At 44.5% G+C, this 8,770-nt stretch overlaps 1 pseudogene; it reads right to left on the reverse strand.

Moving 5' to 3' along the window:
- On the reverse strand, nt 1-1,550 carry LOC144143219 (uncharacterized; annotated as a pseudogene).
- Nucleotides 1,551-8,770: the final 7,220 nt, after the last annotated feature.

Here is an 8,770-nt window from a genome sequence, read left to right on the forward strand (position 1 = left end):
CTATGGTGGTGAAGGAGGAGCGCTGGTCCCTGCGCTTTCTGCGTTTGTTGCTTGGGGGGCAACGTGTACGGGGTTATCATAAATAGGCCCAGCCTCAGTTACACGATCGGTGACCGGACAATAAACGTAGTCTTTCTTGTTAATTAGTATCTTGTTATACTTGAGGTAATATGGCTGTCCAGTGGTTTTCGCGAAATTTAAAAGCTTTTTCTGGATGCTGCGCGTGGCCTTGCAGAAATCTTCGCTTACTGACACGGGGGTGCTACGAAGCATAGATTTCTTAACAAAGACACCTTCACTTGTTTTGAAAGAACTACAACGAACAATAACAGGTCGACATTTGTTCTGCACAAATGTTTCAATCCTGTGTGCACGGGAGATGGCTTCATTAAGAAGTTCCAGTTTAAGGGACGCAGACAGGATTTCACGGACTTTAAGCTCAGACTCAGCCTAGGTTTCTGAGACATATACTAATAGCCCATAAAAATTAGGTTATCCATACGAGAGCGATCCTCGAAGTCATCAAGCCGTGAACTGAGAGCGGCACTTTCGTGTCGCACGGCAGCCGCTTCGAAACATTGCATCTGTGTATCGTCTGGAACGTCCTCGAGGGAAGTAACCTTCTGTTCAAGTACAGTTAGTCGAGCGGTTAAATCGGTTACTTTGGAATCAAGCAGCAACTGGTTTTCTTTAACTTCGTTAATAGACTTCTGCAAGTTGTCGTGACGCTCATCCAAGTGTGTGGTTAGTTTGCTGATGGCGGCTAATACTTCGCTATTCGGACCAGGGTTCTGTTCTATATCCCCGCAAAGAAGAAGTTCCTTTACAACGAGAAAACAATCTGCGATTATATCAAGCTACACATGTGCGCATGGAAGCAGCAGACAATAGTTACTAGATCACTTAGCGTTATATTCTTGGGAGGGACTAACCTGGACGAAAAGCAAAAAGTGGTTGGATGAGACCATTGTGGCGGCCGCTCCGTTCCACTGCCCACTGACGTGCGCGGTGCAACGCTGGCTGTATTTGTAGCATTCTGGGTGGCTTTACGATGTCGATGCGGTTGGCTTGATGGCAGCTTGAGGAGTTACCGGAACGGGAGGTTGAAGTGGCACCGGGAAACAACGGCTCCGTTTGGGCAGGCGAGGGCACGTGCCGTGTGGCGTGCCAGGCGCATGTGGTTCCACGCAGACCGGCGAGCTCGTGCTGATGACTGCGAATAACTGGACGAAAAGCAAAAAGTGGTTGGATGATACCATTGTGGCGGCCGCTCCGTTCCATTGCCCCCTGACGTGCGTGGTGCAACGCTGGCTGTATTTGTAGCTTTCTGGGTGGCTTGACGATGTCGATGCAGTTGGCTTGATGGCAGCTTGAGGAGTTACCGGAACGGGAGGTTGAAGTTGCACCGGGCAACAACGGCTCGGTTCTGGCGGGCGAGGACACGTGGCGTGTGGCGTACCAGGCGCATGTGGTTCCACGCAGACCGGCGAGCTCGTGCTGATGACTGCGAATAACTGGACGAAAACCAAAAAGTGGTTGGATGAGACCATTGTGGCGGCCGCTCCCTTCCACTGCCTTGCACCTTCCCTGAGCACCACTCAAACTTAAGGTATTTTTGTTAAGCCCAGCGTTGCACTGCTGTGCCTTACAGTCGACGCTAATCGCATCAAGCCCTGCGAAGAAAAGGTTAGATCTTAACGGGGGTACTAAGCTCCCATGGATATTAGGAAGCGGCGACGCTTTGCGAGAGCAGGGAATTACTATCACAAATTTGTGCCCACCTGCCGGCTCGGCCAGCCGTACAGTTGAAAAAGATGCTTGTACAGTTGCTTGATTATTGTCCGTACAATTGCTTGATGCTTGACCGTACATTTCAAAAAGCTACTCACTTTACCTGGGATACGGAGCAGAAGACAGCGTTTCGCTCCATTACAAAAGCTGCCGTAGATACTGACGAACGGAAGACTCCCGGTCTGAATAGAAAGTTCTTCATCTAAACAGATGCAAGCAACCTGGGCATAGGAGTGGTGCTGCTCTAGAAAATTATGGCGTTCATTTACAGGTGGTATTGAGTAGTAGGTCGTTTTAACTGAGAGTGACTATTGTGCGACCGAGAAGGAGTGTCTAGCAAACGTTTTCGCTCTGCACAAGTTCCACTTCTATATTGACGGAGTTGGGTTCGTCGTTGAGAGGCAGTCAGTTTGTTCAGGTGATAAAGTGAACGTTTGGGTTGTCTAGTACGATGGACACTCAAACTCCAGCGCTACAACTTCACAGTGCGCTACATGTGGCATAACATATCCAACTCATCGCAAAGTGTATTTGCTTTGCTCCTCATCAAATGGTTCAACTTGCGCAAACAAATCTGTCGCTGCTTCCGTGATACCGCTGATATTTCGGAAATATGGCAAATTGATAACGTTATTTTGATCACCTTCACGCCTATGGCGTACAAAAAACAGGAGTACAAAATGCCACCAGCCCTTTTGAACATTAATTGGCATGTTACCCGAAAAGCTGGTTATGTTTACGCAAAAGAATAAGCAATCTTGTTTATTGTTAACGGGTCATTAAAATAGATACTGAAAAAGTTTCAGGAAGCTGCCGACACTAGCGGTACTCGAATCAGGAAGCGATTGCTGGTGATCATTGCTCTGTCCGTAGTTGGATTTTAGTATCATTGGTAATTTGCAAAGTTCCGGTTGTAGTAATTGTTGTCGGAACCACAGAAGAGGTGGTCGTTCTCCTAAATAATGGCGAGTGATAAATGCAATATCATCCTAAGCATTGTAGACTTACACCAGCTCAACTGCCGATGCTTGAATCAGTTCGAGCAATACTTACACCGTAGAGAAGTTGCAGGGTGTGTTTGTACATGAGCGCTGAGTGATACATCACCATACAATCGTACAAGACTAAAATTGTTTCTCTACGTGTTCCATCGTTGCTTTTTACTGTACAAGTATCAATATTAGTCTTTGCATCGATATTGTAGAGATCTTCATGGCAAGCCTGACATGCGGAGTAGCGCTTCACGTTCGCGCTGGAGTATTTTTCCTGAAAGTCACTGCGTGAGCTAGAGGTTCTCTGTCCTCTTCGATGCACGCGCTCACGAGCGCTCCGCGTTTTCTAGCTCCTCGGGATTTTTGCCGGCGTTTTTTTATGATACCACTACATGTGACGAGGAAGTTCAGTGGTTACCGCGCCACGCACTCAACAGCGCTCCGCATTGTCTTGGTATTTTATTGGAACAGCCAACCAACGCATTATGCTTAAGCTCCACCATTGCAGTTTTTCGACACCAAGACATCAAGTGAATATACAAACTACCAGTCTGGTGGTGGCCGACAAAACCCACAAGAAATTTTGAAGAAATTATTTGCACACGACCTAAATGTAATTTCATCGCAGCTGAATCCTGTCCAGCTGAATAAAGATGGCAAAGTCATCCCTCAGAACCTTTACTGCTTGGTGTGGAAAATGATCTCAGATTGGTACATTCATTGGTCGAATACATTCGAAAGAATACCTCTTGAACCTTGAACAAAACTGGCTAAAATAAGAAGAGTGAACTCCAGAAAAAAATGTCATGAAAGATTAGGCATTTGTAAAAGTAAAAAATATTTGTCATGAAGAAGGTAGTTACAGCCAGAAGGAAATTGGTAAAGTATGCGGTATGACTGAATGGTTATTTGCGCACGCACACGTCGATAGATGCTTTTTTGGGCATTGTGTTCAAGTCATGTCAAACAAAATATAAACTGCTTTTCCGCAGTAGCCCGCTGCAGCAAAATAGTTATTCCGTCCTTAGCATCCGTGTAACTCTTACGAATGCACAATATCAAAATCTTGTTTCGGAAACTAACAGGTTTTTTCTCAGATGTACTCCGATAACACAAACTCGCTTGTTGACGTCTGTGAAAACAGCACAACAGGAGCGTTTTGTACGACAGCCCGGAATGATGCAATTCATACTCCTTCCTGTCAATAGAAGGCACGGCCAGACTTCATATTTGCGTACTTGGGATGGGGACATAGGAACTCAAGAACACCGTCAATTATCAAGACAGTCATTATTAGGGCCCACTGACCGATGCCTGTCAATGCTTTTGCTGACTACCACCATACGGAATTCCTGGGGAGACAGCAGTATTGATCTTTTACGTTAAACAATATACCACTAATTGTACCCTAGTCATCACAAGATTTAACAACAAATTGGAACCTGAGGGATCGTTCATATCGAGTATAAGTTATGAACAAAATTTAAAATGATCACAGAGGCACGGTCACCAGTTACGCTGCACGTTGCATCCTCCAGAATCATCACCAAAAACAGGTTTCTGCTGCTTTGTCGTGCAGCAAAATGGCTGCAGTATGGGACCTATTTTCACGATGACATTTAGGTTCTAATGACACCTAGGCTGACGGCACCTAGGTCCTAAAAAACTCGCATCGAATGTTTCGCTATCCACGCCATGACCACGTCATTTTAGTAAAAACACTTCGGCATTGCTTATAGAGATATGCATTTCTAAGCGCAGGCTAACCCAACCAAAAAGCCTCCTCCTTTATCTGAAAGGTTCAAGAAAACGTCTTTGGCAATTACAGCCACCATCTCAATACTCGTGACCTTTGTCTCCACCATACGATCACCGAATAGGTTTAAAAAATATGCATCTGACAGCATCGCGTTAATTCTGAATGCTGCGTTAGTTTTGGGCGTCAGCTTACAATAAACAGACGCATTGCGCGTTTCTACATCTTCTATATAATTATCACCATCATAATCATAGTAACATCATTATCACCCTATCTACTCTCACTGCAACGCAAAGGCCTCTCCCAGAGATTTCCAATAATGCCGGTCCTGTGCTAACTGCTACCAATTTTTTCCGCGCAAACTTCTTGATCAGCTGGGGGGGGGGCAGCAAGTTACATTGGCAGACAACCGTCAATGACCAATGGCTATCTTGCCTTCGCTTTACATGCTCTGCCCGCACCCATATCTTCTACTTATTTTCGACTATGTCCTAACACGCGTTTGTTCCATGATCCAGTAATTTCTCTTCTTGTCGCTTAATGTTGCACCTATTGTGACACCTGCGCAATATCCCGGTGGCTGTTCAATCTGTTTAACTGTTGCTTTTGTGAGACATGTGTAATATTTAGGTTACGCTGATGCCTCGTGTTGCTGCTCGGAAAGTGTGAAGGTGGTCTCCAGTGTGCTTCTATGCACCCGTTTTCATATATGTGAGTTGGTGACGCTGTATTTGAGCTACAGAGCGATGATACAGGTAAAAAAAGAACCAAAAAGCGTGGGCAGGTTTTGACAACCTGCACAGGTATCTTGTATACACGACACAAATGTCACTCAGTGTTGTGTACCGAGAGTGTGGTCGAAAAAATTGGAATAAAGTGGGTGCGAGTGTAGACAGGACCGAAGGCGCCTCGCCTAAAATGGTGGTTGCAGGACCATGACGCGATAATATAGGCCGGAGTATAAAAAAAACTCGCCTGTGCTTAGCAGGAAGGACTACTTAAGCCTGCTCAACCAATGGACAGCCAAAACCAATGGACAGCCAAAGATTAAGAAAATGGCATGAGCAGAAACAAGCTAGCCAAGCCTTCAATGCCTTGCTTTTGCGGCATCTCAATGCTGCAGTTGGATGCAGGACTGTCAAGGCTGTTGTGAATACAATTGTTTGCATATCTACCTGTAGATAGCGCTACCACTCTGTTGCTGTGTACACCTTATATTAATGGGGTCTCGCACTTTTTTGATATCATTTATATTCACTGTTAAAATAAAATATGTTCCCCTTTTGTAGATCGCCTCTATTACTATCTATCTTCACTTTGTGATGTGATGTTGGCATGAAAACCAACATTTTTGCAAAGCGTGCTAGGCATCATTCATGGCTTTAACTGGAAAGATGTAGGCTTCCGCTGGAACTTTACCTTGGTTCTATTTGCACCTTGGTTCTATTCGCACACGTAACAGCTAAAACGCGATCGAGGATGCATAAGCGGGCATTGCTACCGACGTCGAATTGAATGACTCCCACGACACCGACCTACCCATTAGCAGAACTTTTACGATAACATTGCGAAGTGACATTTTCGCTTGTCGTGGCATGAGGAAACATGACGTTACCAATCATTTTTGTTTGTTGTTTTGTTTGACCCTTTCATAACGTTCTCCCCGAAAACATTTATTGAGTGCTCGTGAACTTTATTCGGGGGCGACTGATCCCATCAGCAGAGCGAGTATGTCGAGTGGAACCAAAGATCGACGCCGTAAAACACTGTCTCTTGTTCAAGAAACTTTCCAAAAGAACACAAGTACAGCTTCGTAACTTTTTTATGACAGTAGAGAATTTCTGTTGATATTATACGATATTGTGTGATCGGATGAGGTGTTTTGGATTTGATTTGTATACAGGCACACGATATGACTGTCCGAGGAATCTCTGACCAACATCACAAACTATAGTATATTACGTTCGCGTGAAAATCTTCAAAAGGGCTAAGGGAGGAACTCTCGTCAAGTGCTAAAAAACGCACAGGTCTTTCGGCCGTGTTAGCAATGACGGATGAGTATATTGTAACAAATATGTCTAGTCCAACAAAGTTCGACGGAATATAATTTACACGATTTGAAATATGCGAGAAAATCTGCTTTAGAGCTCCACGTGATGATTATAACCACCACTAAAGGGGTTGTTACATGTACAAAAACATGTGTGCATGTACATGTACAAAAGAAACACTTCGCTAAACAAATACCTAGGTAGCGCTAGCAGAACAATTTAGGAAAAATGCGCGTCTATGGGCGCAACCTGTTGCTAAGCGTGAAGGCACCTGCTTGTTTTGCTCATCAAAAAAGCAAACCTTGGCGAAGAAATGGTTTTAGTTATCTCTAAAGATGACCAGAATACGTGTCACGCGATTGCTTGGGTGTCTCTTTAGGGTCCACTTGTGAAACTTTCTTAGCTGCAGCTCGCTGCAGGTGGTTTGTAATAGTGGCTTAATAACAGTTATTTGTCTCTACAGCAGATTGGAGACAGCCCCTGTAGTTGGGTGCTGAATAATAACAACTTCGTACCTAATGTTTTGGCTGTGTGTTGGCATCGCTATTTTTAAAACACACCGCAATTGTAAAAGTAAATAGAAATGCCACACCACCGGCGACCCACAGTTTGTGTTGACGTATATGCGGCTAAGTTTAGATATATTAGGATGCTGAAATAAATTTGGGAGAAATATTCGACAACTGAGCAGTAAACATTTCCCATGCACAAAAGGTAAAGAATATCCTTGCGTAAACAGAGTGACATAACTTTAGGCTGGAAGTTTACCCACCGTTGGGACACTCCAATATGTTTTACTGATAGTCCACTTCGTGAGTTTGCTGAAGAAAAGGAATGTATACACAAAACAGCAACTCACTGTTCAATATTTCGTAGAAATATCAAATAGGAAGCATATGTTTCTCCCAATGGCCAACTAGATGCATGTAGGTGCCCAAATATAAACAGGTTCGTGCAACGTTACGCGTGCGTAACTTGACACAATATCAAAAAATATATTACAATACAATTAAAATTGGGACTGCGCTTGACGAGTGCGCGCTCAACACCACACCGCATGGCTTACCTTCTGTCACTTATCGCGCCCCAAGAGCCTGGAGATATTCTACTTCTTTTTGGCCTAGTTGAATTGACGAATGGCTGACGCATCGATCCCCATTTTTGGCTATGTGAAATGTTTCAATTATTTCTCTAGTGAGCTGGTTTATGTGCCTTACAATTACTGCAGTGTTCTTAAAAGGCGGCCTGCACCTCTAAGCTCTGGAGTGCAGAGATGGGTGCACTGTCAGAGGAATTATAATATTCAATGCCACTGGGTACCCTCAAGAAAAGCGTAAACGTAAAGGCTTGTATTACGCAACAGAACTTCAAGGAGAGCTTCATGGGCAGATGCGGAGAGTAATAGACGGTTTTCGGGAAATTCTGTCCTTGTACCTGGATTCCACTGTTATTGGCAGGAAAAGATCTTATGTGCAAAAGAATAGGGTATGTATTGGTTCGTCAGTGGCCATTGTCCTGAGCAATATTTTCTTAGGTATGGTGGGCGCTGAAGTGCGAAGACGTCTCGAAGGCATAGCCAAAATTGTGTTCCGAAACGTGGATGATTTTCTTGTTTTTGTAGAAGAAGGGAACTACGAGAGGCACATAGTTTACACGTTAAACAATTTAAAAAAGAAGGGCTGCGGACCAAATTCCACCCTGGAAGTTCCTGAAGGGAATTGTCTCCAGTTTTTACATCTTCGGTTGACAATGATGCTTAACCATGTGTGTTGGAGGTACAAACCGAGGTCTGAGAAACCCTTGCTCAGGTACCAATCAGGGCACTCTAGACTGATAAAAGACGGCATACCTGTGTCATACAATAATGGTGTTGTCTCGATGTCGTGCCACCATGCTATTCAAAACAGCCTGTGTGAACAAATGCCCACACTGGGAGTGGCGGTCTACCCTGAGTATGTCGTGTGCAGGGCTGCGAAAAAGCCCTGCTCAAAGTAAAATACGGCAAACAAGCTGACAAAGTCGGTGACAAAATGCGGGAAAAACGATTAGTCGTTATAGCCTACGGGCACCTGTTGTCACATGAGCTGAAACATGTAGCATCAAGGTATAAAGTAGACGTGGTTGTTTCTGAACCCAGCAATTGGGTAGCATCTGCCCAGCAATCGAGAAAAAGAGGG

The sequence above is a fragment of the Haemaphysalis longicornis genome, unplaced genomic scaffold (genome assembly GCF_048455015.1).
Source record: "Haemaphysalis longicornis isolate Haplotype H1 unplaced genomic scaffold, Haemaphysalis longicornis Haplotype H1 scaffold_6, whole genome shotgun sequence".
Taxonomy (NCBI): domain Eukaryota; kingdom Metazoa; phylum Arthropoda; class Arachnida; order Ixodida; family Ixodidae; genus Haemaphysalis; species Haemaphysalis longicornis.